The sequence below is a fragment of the Salvelinus alpinus genome, chromosome 1, assembly GCF_045679555.1.
Source record: "Salvelinus alpinus chromosome 1, SLU_Salpinus.1, whole genome shotgun sequence".
In the NCBI taxonomy this organism is placed as follows: domain Eukaryota; kingdom Metazoa; phylum Chordata; class Actinopteri; order Salmoniformes; family Salmonidae; genus Salvelinus; species Salvelinus alpinus.
The window spans coordinates 48381793-48394546 of record NC_092086.1 but is presented as its reverse complement, the minus strand read 5'-3'; positions in this window follow the sequence as shown (position 1 = coordinate 48394546).

Sequence of the window (12754 nt, the reverse complement as noted above, 5' to 3'; positions counted from 1 at the left end):
GGGGCCTCTGATCCCCCTGCGGGTCCTACATGTGTTTTTACATACTAGGAATGGACTATGTTCTCCGTCTCTCTCTCCCCCGCCATCCTCCTCTATTCTCCTCCCTTCTCTTCTCCCCCATCCTCCTCCCCTCTCCTTTCCTCCTTCCTCGCTTCCCTTCTCCTCACTCCTCTCTGTCCTCCCTTCTCCTCTCCTCCCCGATCTCTCCCCCACTCTCTTCCACCTTTCTCTCTCCCCTCTCCTCCCCCATCCCTCCTCCTGTGACTGCTTAGGCAACCCAGGAGTTCTGTCCTGCTGACTTCTGACAGAAGATGATAGAGGTTGTACGCTGTGGGGTGTGACACAGATGGACAGAGCAGTGTGCAAGGAGTACACTCCACTGAACCATGCCATCCACAGTTCCCAGTCCCCCTTCCCACGCCCAGCTGCAGCGAGAGAGAAGCTCCCCTGCAGTCCTCTCCTCCGGCCTCCTCCAACCCCGTTCCTCCAGACCTGCCAAAAACAGCCAGAGCGATGTAATGTATGTGGGACACTGACATGTCTGCAGCTGCTGCCACGTCTCAGACCCAGTAAAGTTCAGCTGTCTCTCTCTATCTATCCCTCTTAGTATTGAGCCCACAACCAACATTTCTGCTGATATGCCTCCTGACAAAGTCAATTGGACATGTAAAGGGATACATGCTAAATGGACAGGCATCATCACCAGCTGAAATACTGCCAACAGCCTAAAGGGGTCTTAGTTCAATGACAGATCCAAGGATTTTGGGAGGGGTTGTCATGGCACGAGCAATGACTCAAGGGTGTGAGGCGAGGTGAGGTGCACACTGGGATACTATACAAGGTTGGATGTTATGGCAAGAGAGAATACCCTTAATCAGCCATCTACACCAAAGCTCCTGAGGGCCCTCTTCAGATCAGATAAATCCCACGTACAGCTATACTGCCTTGCCTCTCTTACTCTAATCATCTCTCTGTCTCTCCCATTCTCATTAAACAGATATTTAGCAGCTAAGCGCTCTGATCCTGACGGACGTGAGTTACCCACCTACATACAGTATAGTAGCACTGTCCCACTCACCTCTGCTCTATAACCACATCTCATTAGCTGTATAAATGGAGGGGTCTCATTGTGAATCCATTACAGGGGGATTCTGTCAGGCTATTTGTATAACCACTGTGGGATTAATCATCCCAGAGAGAGCAGAAATCAATCAATTTATCCGGAGATGAAGAGAGAGCGCTGACAAAACACCGTAAGAGAGGGAAACGCTGGGAGATTCTTATTGGCAAATTGAAATGTGTGAGAGGAAAGAGGGAGAGAGCAAGAGAGAGATGAAGAGAATGAGAATGCCAATTAATGCCATTATTTTCATGGAATTTCACATTCTTCAACATAAATACACAATTCATGAATTTTTGTATTTCATATTTAGTATTTATTAGGCTCCCCATTAGTTGTTGCCAAGGCAGCAGCTATGTTTCCTGGGGTCTAAGCAGGGTTTATATTATTACACTGTTATTCATCCCCCCTCCTCTCCCCTGTATCTATTCCCCAGGTTGTTGCTGTAAATGAGAATGTGTTCTCAGTCAACTTACCTGGTAAAATAAGGGTTAAAAACAAATTTATAAAAATGACAATGTACAATATATAATCCACAATACCACAACATTACAACGTGTATATTAGACCGCGTTGTGCCATGAGGTATTGTTTTCTCTGTTTTTATATCTGATTTTACTGCTCGCTCGAGTTAGTTGATGCGGAAGAGAGTTCCATTTAGTCATTCCTATTTGTAGTACTGCACGTCTCCCAGACTCTGTTCTGGACTTGGGGACTGTGAAGAGACCCCTGGTGGCATGTCTTGTGGGGTTTGTATAGGTGTCTGAGCTGTGTGTGAGCTGCTTGAACAGACAGTTTGGTGCTTTCAACACGTCAATACCTCTCACAAAGACAAGTACTGATGCAGTCAATCTCTCCTCAACTTTGAGCCAGTAGAGATTGACAAACACCTTATTGATATTGGCCCTCTATGTACATTTTAAGGGCCAGTCGTGCTGCTCTGCTTTGAGCCAACTGGAATTTGCTTGTGTTCTTTTTTGTGGCACTTGACCATATAACTGGGCAGTAGTCCAGGTGTGATAAAACTAAGGCCTGTAGGACTTGTTTTGTTGATTGTGATGTCAAGAAATAAGAGCAGCTCTTTATCACAGACAGACGTCTCTCCATCTTCGCTACCGTTGAATCAATATGTTTTGATGTCAGTTTGCAATCTAAGGTTACACCAAGTAGTTTAGTCTCCTCAACTTGCTCAATTGCCATATTATTCATTACAAGATTTAGATGAGGTTTGGGGTTTAGTGAATCGTTTGTCCCAAATACAATGCTTTTAGTTGTTGTTATATAACAGGACTAGCTTATTAGTTGCCACGCATTCTCGAACTGACTGCAGCTCTTTGTTAGCTGTTGCAGTGATTTAATTTGCTATGCTAGCTGACGTGTATGATGTTGAGTCATCAGCGTACATAGACACACAGGCTTTACAAAATATTACTGGTAGTCATGAGTAAAAATAGCAAAAAAGTTGAGAGGGAGGAGGGGTGGGGGAGATATGGGAAGTGAGAATGAAGGAAATTAGGGAAAAACTGCAAAGAAAATTACATTCTGGCGCTAAATGGTTGAACTTATCTGTGCCATCTGTTTGGGAAAACACTGGGGTTTGGATGTACTGAGGAGAAAACTGGAGCTGTGGAGATCATTAGAGGTTACTTGTGTGTGATGAGACTGCACATATTAACAAGCCATTTCCTGCACAATTCATTACAGCAAATGAGCCAATGATTGAAGAATATTCGTTTTTTAAATTGAGTCTGAACTAATTTGAGTCTGAAACGCTCTACTAAAATGCGTTTATGTATGAACATTTAACAGTTATAGTTGTTTCAGAATCTAAAGTTACAAAAACAAACAAATGTTTAACAGTATGTGCCTTTGGTGTTGCGCTGTGTGTAGGAGTGTGGACCTGGTGTTGTGCTGTGTGTAGGAGTGTGGACCTGGTGTTGTGCTGTGTGTAGGAGTGTGGACCTGGTGTTGTGCTGTGTGTAGGAGTGTGGACCTGGTGTTGCGCTGTGTGTAGGAGTGTGGACCTGGTGTTGTGCTGTGTGTAGGAGTGTGGACCTGGTGTTGCGCTGTGTGTAGGAGTGTGGACCTGGTGTTGTGCTGTGTGTAGGAGTGTGGACCTGGTGTTGTGCTGTGTGTAGGAGTGTGGACCTGGTGTTGTGCTGTGTGTAGGAGTGTGGACCTGGTGTTGTGCTGTGTGTAGGAGTGTGGACCTGGTGTTGTGCTGTGTGTAGGAGTGTGGACCTGGTGTTGTGCTGTGTGTAGGAGTGTGGACCTGGTGTTGTGCTGTGTGTAGGAGTGTGGACCTGGTGTTGTGCTGTGTGTAGGAGTGTGGACATGGTGTTGTGCTGTGTGTAGGAGTGTGGACCTGGTGTTGTGCTGTGTGTAGGAGTGTGGACCTGGTGTTGTGCTGTGTGTAGGAGTGTGGACCTGGTGTTGTGCTGTGTGTAGGAGTGTGGACCTGGTGTTGTGCTGTGTGTAGGAGTGTGGACCTGGTGTTGTGCTGTGTGTAGGAGTGTGGACCTGGTGTTGTGCTGTGTGTAGGAGTGTGGACCTGGTGTTGTGCTGTGTGTAGGAGTTTGGACCTGGTGTTGTGCTGTGTGTAGGAGTGTGGACCTGGTGTTGTGCTGTGTGTAGGAGTGTGGACCTGGTGTTGTGCTGTGTGTAGGAGTGTGGACCTGGTGTTGTGCTGTGTGTAGGAGTGTGGACCTGGTGTTGTGCTGTGTGTAGGAGTTTGGACCTGGTGTTGTGCTGTGTGTAGGAGTGTGGACCTGGTGTTGTGCTGTGTGTAGGAGTGTGGACCTGGTGTTGTGCTGTGTGTAGGAGTGTGGACCTGGTGTTGTGCTGTGTGTAGGAGTTTGGACCTGGTGTTGTGCTGTGTGTAGGAGTTTGGGCCTGGTGTTGTGCTGTGTGTAGGAGTTTGGGCCTGTTCTGTAAGTGTGTATTTGTGGGAAATTAGGCCAGTGTTCCTAGGGTAGCCATGCAACATTTCAGGCTTGATGATACCTCTGTGTGTGTAATGAGAAGAAATTAGGTTCGACTGGTGATGTTAACCCACTTATAAAATCTGCCTCCCTTTAAAGGGTGTTAGAAAACCACAATTACCCCCCTGACATTTTTTTTCTGCATGATTTATGAAGTGAACATTGCCTCCCCCTCCTTTAGGCCCACCCCCCGTTTCCCTAGGTAGAGCAATAAAGGGAAGTTAAGGGACCGCATTGATCAAGAAAAATTTGTATTTGATTTGCCTGGGAGAGAGGAGGGCTACTTGTGAGTTTCTCTCCATCCTCCCCACCTAACCACCACCCAGGGCCGTGTCTAGCCTTTTGGGGGCCCTAAGCGGGCAAAACATTTTAGTGACAGTGGAGAGAAATGTAAATTTTAAAGGGAATTTCCTGCAATACACATTTTGCCCTGACTTATGCCATGCTAATGATATCAAAGTGAGAGTGACTAACAAATCAGTGGAGGTCCCCTGGAGGTCAGGGCCCCTGGGCATGTTCCCCTGCATTGCGTAACCGGTCAGTATTAGGTCATGATAGCTGGCTAGACTAATTCACCAATCTAAAAATTGTTCGCTGACATGGCTAATTGAGTGACTGACATAACAAGAGAAATTGCTGATGCGCAACCAAATGTTGAACTTTAACCTTGTGTATTCTACTATTCAAACTCTAATTGTATTTTTTATTTCACCTTTATTTATTTAACCAGGTAGGCCAGTTGAGAACAAGTTCTCATTTACAACTGCGACCTGGTCAAGATAAAGCAAAGCAGTGTGACAAAAACAATAACACAGAGTTACACATGGGATAAACAAAGTACAGTCAATAGAAAAATCTATATACAGCGTGTGCAAATGTAGTAAGATTAGAGAGGTAAGACAATAAGTAGGCCATAGTGGCAAAATAATTAAAATGTCAAATTTAAACAGTAAGTTGAGATGCTGACTGAGTTCCTAAAAAATACAAATATAACGTTTTTTGGGGTTGAGGGCCTGCTAGCGGCATGGGGCCCTAAGCGACAGCTTATTTCACTTATGCCTGGAGCCGGCCCTGCCACCACCCCCCACCCCTTCTCCCCACTCCACCTCCTCCCTCTGGCTGTCTGGCCACCCGCCACGTGTGAAAAAGCTTTCAACTCAGATCATCGTCTCCACGTCCACCTTTAATTGGCCATATGTGTCACCACCACCCTGCTGTTATTGGTGGAGAGGGAAAGGGGTGGGAGGGCAGAAGGATCTGACAGGGTGTGTGTGCAGACTTATTTGGTTATTACAAATGCTTGTCTGCATCCCAAATGGCACCCTGTTCATAGCCGCAGGAAGTAGGGGTGCTGAAGGTGCTGCAGCACCCCCTGAAATGTTTCTTCTCACAAAAGTAGTGCACTATGACACTATTTGCTTACATAGTGCACTACTTTTGACCCTAGTCCTTGTGGAACCTATTCAAAAGTAGTGTACTACTGTAGGAAAAAGTATGCCATTGTGTGCAGACCTTGACCGTAAGAGGGGAGGTGTGTTACAGGGATGAATAAATGAATGAATAAAGGAGATGGCGATAGAGATGCTCTAACATTAAGTGGTCTCAGCAGACATGATCTAGAGCATCAGTATGAATGGCACATACTGGTACTACAGTATAATACCCACAGAAGCAGCAACACATTCCTCATGACATTCAGCAAGCATTCATTAACATGCATTAACCTTTACTCCTGATCACAGGAAGTGAAGCAGCAGTTACCTCTAAATTATAAGGCAGGCGTTCATTTTCCTCTCCAGTGAGGATACTGAGAAAGGGTATTTGAAAAACAAAACACACGAGTAGGAACAACAGCTCACATTCTGAACAACTAGCATGACGCGGTGAGGTGCATATTGATGACATCATCCGAGCTAGGTCCATTTTTACCCAATGTCAGTTATACTGTACCGTCTCCAGACATGTCTGTGATGAAGGAGAGAGGGATGGAGGGAGGAAATGTCATGGTTTTTTGGATAAGGGTCCACCCTCCTTCCCTTCACTAAATGGCAAATGTCACAGCCAGGAGATAGAGATGATGAGAGCGAGAGAGAGAGAGAGAGGGAGAGGGATGATTGGCTGATGGGAGTGTGGTGGAGCAGGAGCTTACAGAAGCCAATATCTCTCTGCAGTGGGGGTGATCAACCAAAGCCAAGCAGTGTGGCTGGCAGAGTTCGCAGAGTTGGCAGTGCCAGGGTGCTGGAGGGGTAGCCTGCAGGGTCTAGAGACACATGGTGGAGAGCACATGCAAATACACATAAAGTATAGTGACCTCAGCTCATACACCCCCTCCCTCACCCACTAGTCATGCAGCTGACACACACCAAACCTGGGTGGTAGGGATAACAAATCTCTTGGAAATTATTACAATTAGAGAACATTTTCAACAGTGCTCTTACTGCAGAACGTTTTAGTATGTCAAGATTAGTCTATAAAGGACTGCAGACACACCTCTCCAAGCAGCACCTGAACTTTGTAGTAACTACATCATTAACCTAACAGAGAGGAGCATTTTTACATTAATGCTAAGGTAGAACCAAAAACATTTTGAGTGTTAGCTTTGAAATGGAAGGCCAGACAGAGACGATATAGGGTCGTCTGAGGTGGCAACGTACCAGTATGAAAATACCACAGTAAAAGAAAAGGTGATATTTTGAAAGTGTAAAATGGAGACACAGTTGTCAAAATGCACTTTAGAACGTAACAGTTACACAAAGTTTAGAATGTAACAGTTACACAGAGTTTAGAATGTAACAGTTACACAGAGTTTAGAACGTAACAGTTACACAGAGTTTAGAATGTAACAGTTACTAAGAGTTTAGAATGTAACAGTTACACAGAGTTTAGAATGTAACAGTTACACAGAGTTTAGAACGTAACAGTTACACAGAGTTTAGAATGTAACAGTTACACAGAGTTTAGAACGTAACAGTTACACAGAGTTTAGAATGTAACAGTTACTAAGAGTTTAGAATGTAACAGTTACACAGAGTTTAGAATGTAACAGTTACACAGAGTTTAGAACGTAACAGTTACACAGAGTTTAGAAGGTAAGTTACACAGAGTTTAGAATGTAACAGTTACACAGAGTTTAGAATGTAATAGTTACACAGAGTTTAGAATGTAACAGTTATACAGAGTTTAGAACGTAACAGTTACTAAGAGTTTAGAATGTAACAGTTATACAGAGTTTAGAATGTAACAGTTACACAGAGTTTAGAATGTAACAGTTACACAGAGTTTAGAAGGTAAGTTACACAGAGTTTAGAATGTAACAGTTACACAGAGTTTAGAATGTAATAGTTACACAGAGTTTAGAATGTAACAGTTATACAGAGTTTAGAACGTAACAGTTACACAGAGTTTAGAATGTAACAGTTATACAGAGTTTAGAATGTAACAGTTACACAGAGTTTAGAATGTAACAGTTACTAAGAGTTTAGAATGTAACAGTTACACAGAGTTTAGAATGTAACAGTTACACAGAGTTTAGAATGTAACAGTTATACAGAGTTTAGAATGTAACAGTTACACAGAGTTTAGAATGTAACCGTTTGTCACGACTTCTTTCGAAGTCGGTTCCTTTCCTTGTTCGGGCGGTGTTCGGCGGTCGACGTCACCGGTCTTCTAGCCATCGCCGATCCATTTTTCATGTTCCATTTGTTTTGTCTTGTTTTCACACTCACCTGGTTTCAATTCCCTAATTACATGTTGTATATGTTCCCTCTGTTTCCCCCATGTCCTTGTCAAGAATTGTTTATCTGTAAGTACGTGTGCATTGTGTGATTGGTGCGATACGGGTTTTGTGCCCATGTGTTTGTTGTTTTTGTATGCCGGTAGTTACAGTGGGGAGAACAAGTATTTGATACACTGCCGATTTTGCAGGTTTTCCTACTTACAAAGCATGTAGAGGTCTGTAATTTTTATCATAGGTACACTTCAACTATGAGAGGCGGAATCTAAAACAAAAATCCAGAAAATCACATTGTATGATTTTTAAGTAATTAATTTGCATTTTATTGCATGACATAAGTATTTGATACATCAGAAAAGCAGAACTTAATATTTGGTACAGAAACCTTTGTTTGCAATTACAGAGATCATATGTTTCCTGTAGTTCTTGACTAGGTTTGCACACACTGCAGCAGGGATTTTGGCCCACTCCTCCCTACAGATCTTCTCCAGATCCTTCAGGTTTCGGGGCTGTCGCTGGGCAATACGGACTTTCAGCTCCCTCCAAAGATTTTCTATTGGGTTCAGGTCTGGAGACTGGCTAGGCCACTCCAGGACCTTGAGATGCTTCTTACGGAGCCACTCCTTAGTTGCCATGGCTGTGTGCTTCGTGTCGTTGTCATGCTGGAAGACCCAGCCACGACCCATCTTCAATGCTCTTACTGAGGGAAGGAGGTTGTTGGCCAAGATCTCGCGATACATGGCCCCATCCATCCTCCCCTCAATACGGTGCAGTCGTCCTGTCCCCTTTGCAGAAAAGCATCCCCAAAGAATGATGTTTCCACCTCCATGCTTCACGGTTGGGATGGTGTTCTTGGGGTTGTACTCATACTTCTTCTTCCTCCAAACACGGCGAGTGGAGTTAGACCAAAAAGCTCTATTTTTGTCTCATCAGACCACATGACCTTCTCCCATTCCTCCTCTGGATCATCCAGATGGTCATTGGCAAACTTCAGACGGGCCTGGACATGCACTGGCTTAAGCAGGTGGACCTTGCGTGCGCTGCAGGATTTTAATCCATGACGGCGTAGTGTGTTACTAATGGTTTTCTTTGAGACTGTGGTCCCAGCTCTCTTCAGGTCATTGACCAGGTCCTGCCGTGTAGTTCTGGGCTGATCCCTCACCTTCCTCATGATCATTGATGCCCCACGAGGTGAAATCTTGCATGGAGCCCCAGACCGAGGGTGATTGACCGTCATCTTGAACTTCTTCCATTTTCTAATAATTGCGCCAACAGTTGTTTCCTTCTCACCAAGCTGCTTGCCTATTGTCCTGTATCCCATCCCAGCCTTGTGCAGGTCTACAATTTTATCCCTGATGTCCTTACACAGCTCTCTGGTCTTGGCTATTGTGGAGAGGTTGGAATCTGTTTGATTGAGTGTGTGGACAGGTGTCTTTTATACAGGTAACGAGTTCAAACAGGTGCAGTTAATACAGGTAATGAGTGGAGAACAGGAGGGCTTCTTAAAGAAAAACTAACAGGTCTGTGAGAGCCGGAATTCTTACTGGTTGGTAGGTGATCAAATACTTATGTCATGCAATAAAATGCAAATTAATTATTTAAAAATCATACAATGTGATTTTCTGGATTTTTGTTTTAGATTCCGTCTCTCACAGTTGAAGTGTACCTATGATAAAAATTACAGACCTCTACATGCTTTGTAAGTAGGAAAACCTGCAAAATCGGCAGTGTATCAAATACTTGTTCTCCCCACTGTATGTTTATTAAACGGCTCCGGCTATTTACCAAGTTCTGCTCTCCTGCGTTTGACTTCACTGCCACCAGTTACGCACCCCTTACACCGTTACACTGTCGACTTAGGATCCATTAACTATAGATTGTCAAGTAGGCTCTGCATGTCCGAGTTAGATCCCTTATACCATGGCAGCAATAGAAATGACTACACACGTCAATGCATCTTGCAGAGATCTGAATGTCCAATAGCTAGTAGAGACAAGACACAATGGAATGAAAATCAACATTAGCCTAAAGATAATGCTACAAATAGCTGGAATTCCAGTAAGCTAGTTATTAAAAAGTTGCCAAACAAAGGCAACTCACTCAATCAGCTTATAGCGCCAATGTGATAAATGTCTGGGGCTGTGACATAAACAACTCCATTTTGTAAACAGATGACAGGAAGAATAAAAATAGCTAAAAATCAACACTGAAATGAGTCAATGTAGGTCGAACTGTACTTAGCTAACCCTCCTGATACCAGGTTCAGGGTTTAATCAGATACGCGGTAATCCACAGTAACTGACAAACACATATCTTGTCATTGCTTTTGTTTAGGAGTTTTTGGAGGTCTAACTGCATTGGAGCTGTCTAATCCACAAGCAGCTCCCGTCGCTATACCTGTTGCAGACATCACCAAGTCACATGTCCCGAGTCACATTAGTAGAAATCCATTGCGGCGTGTTACACGTTCTAACACTGGAATGTGGAATGTAATCTACACCTTGATTAGGCTGATAGGAATCCTTACTATTTAGTTAAAGGAATTTGATTTTGAGTGTCATTAGTTTTATATGGCCTTTCTCTTTCTGAACTTCTAACGCAGTTAGGATATAAGGACGGGTGTGGTTTCATGGCCAAAAGAGCCCCCGCTCACCGATTTGACAGCTCTAGCGCAGTTACACCTCCAACACCGCCTAAACTAAATCAATGAAAAGCAATGCGTTTGTCGGCTAACCAGGGTTAACGCTGATCTGATTAAATCCAGGCCCAGATCCACGGGGCGTGAACCTAGACATGTACATTTCAGCCAACTGCTAACCTCTGTCTGTCTCTATGTACATCCAGGTACTGTAGAACCAACCCATCAATACCTGGAACTACCCAGTAGAAGTTTCTAGAATCAGGCAGAGGCTAACAGAGTCTGTCTGTGTGGTGGCACTGTTCTCCTCTGCAGGGGCTTATTGAGACACAAAGGACCTTTGGAAAGACAGGGTACCATGTGATGTCCATCTACCATTGTCTGTCTGTTCGTCTATCTATCCATTCATAAAATAACGGTGTTGAAATAACATTTACTGCTGGTTTGATATGGATTTGCTGACACACACTGTAAATGGTCAACTTTTCATTTTGTGAATGCAACCCTGTCTAATTTAAAAAAGGTCTGTCTGTCTGTCCCTCCCTCCGTCCGTCCGTCCGTCCGTCCGTCCGTCCGTCCGTCCGTCCGTCCGTCCGTCCGTCCGTCCGTCCGTCCGTCTGTCTGTCTGTCTGTCTGTCTGTCTGTCTGTCTGTCTGTCTGTCTGTCTGTCTGTCTGTCTGTCTGTCCCCTCGCTCTTCTCACCACTGTCTCCTTCTCTCTGACTCGCACTATGTCTGGGCTGTCTGGGCTGCTGATAGACGAGTATCTGCCCTGGGATTATGTACTGCGAGCTGCTAATAATGTTGAAGAGCCTCCTGGGCACTCAATCCCTGAGCAACACCGCAATAAAGCCAGGAGCTGGGAAATACATGGCTATTTAATGGAATCGCCTGTCCAGGAGCTGAGGGGAGCAGTGCCAAGCTATATTTACAGTTAGCCCCCATGCCTCTTCCTTGTCCGCCTCACCTCGCCTGCCTGCCAGCCCCCTCAGAGGACAACAGGCATCTGCCGCTCCGCTCGGCAATTCCTCGATGCTTCCTCCCACCCACGCCACCCGCCACCGCCACAAGCACACACTCTGCTCACACAGCCAATAAAGTAAAAGCCAACCAGTATAGAGTCAACCAGTCACGTGTCGGAAGTGGCAAAAGGCCAGGCAAAAGTCAAATGGGTGACACGTGATCGAGGTGAGATGAGCTAATGCTCCCACGAAAGCTGTCAGATAGACAGTGCCACTTTGTTAATAACAAGTGAGTTGTTCACTTTTGGTTGCCGGCGCCGCAGTTGTTTATGTCTGTCTTTTTTCAGACTTTGTCATTAATTTGCACCATCTGTCTCACACCGAAGTCAAAAACAACTGTGACACGATGCACCACTTCTTCCGTCTTCTCTTTCTATTTATACAGCGATAACGAGAAATCAGCACAGGGATGGCTCTGGCTGCCACACGGGCACACACCTCCATCTTCCAGGGCCATATGGCTCATCAACAGCAGGGGGGCCGTTGACTCCTCTGACTCTGGGGCAAGAAGGGGCACAGACCTTTACTTTATCTATTCACAGATTTGACATCAAGATCCACAGCACCACATATACTCTAGACTGAACCCCCTAACATCAATTCAACTCACTGTGTGTCTCCATTATAAATTCTGTCTCACATCTCCTTGTAAGTGTTATAGCACAACAACTGACAGGTGGGGTGATTGTGTGAGAGCAGTGATGATTAGTTTTACTGAGAAAGTCGTTGGTCTCACAGGCAATACGAGCCGTGTTTCTGGCCTCTGGACACGCTAGGGGTCTTGGTCGTCCGTCCTCCATGCGGGACGATGTGTCCACACGTGTTGACCCCGGCACTGGGCTTGTGTGTGCGCAGTGTGTCAGGACCAAGAGCGAGCGACTCCGCATGACTCATTATACACTCTTCGACTTTTTGAACGGACACAGATTGACAGCCGCACACATGCAATGTTTAAAGCAGCATCCCGGCACGAAATCTTTCTAGTCTGGTGTCAGGCCCGCTCCAGAACAGCAGGCATTGGCACAGCCAACTGTCTTATATCCCCACAGTAAGATATACACACATACTCTCACACACAGTACACACACACACACACACAGTACACACACACAAACAATCTCAAACACAAACAGACATATAGGGCATAGAATGCTATGCATGCAGACACACTCCCACACTCACACACACAATAGTTCCTGATGGTCGGAACACATCGTCTGGCCACAGCATAGTGACTCTTGATTCTGGATTCAGTTGAGCA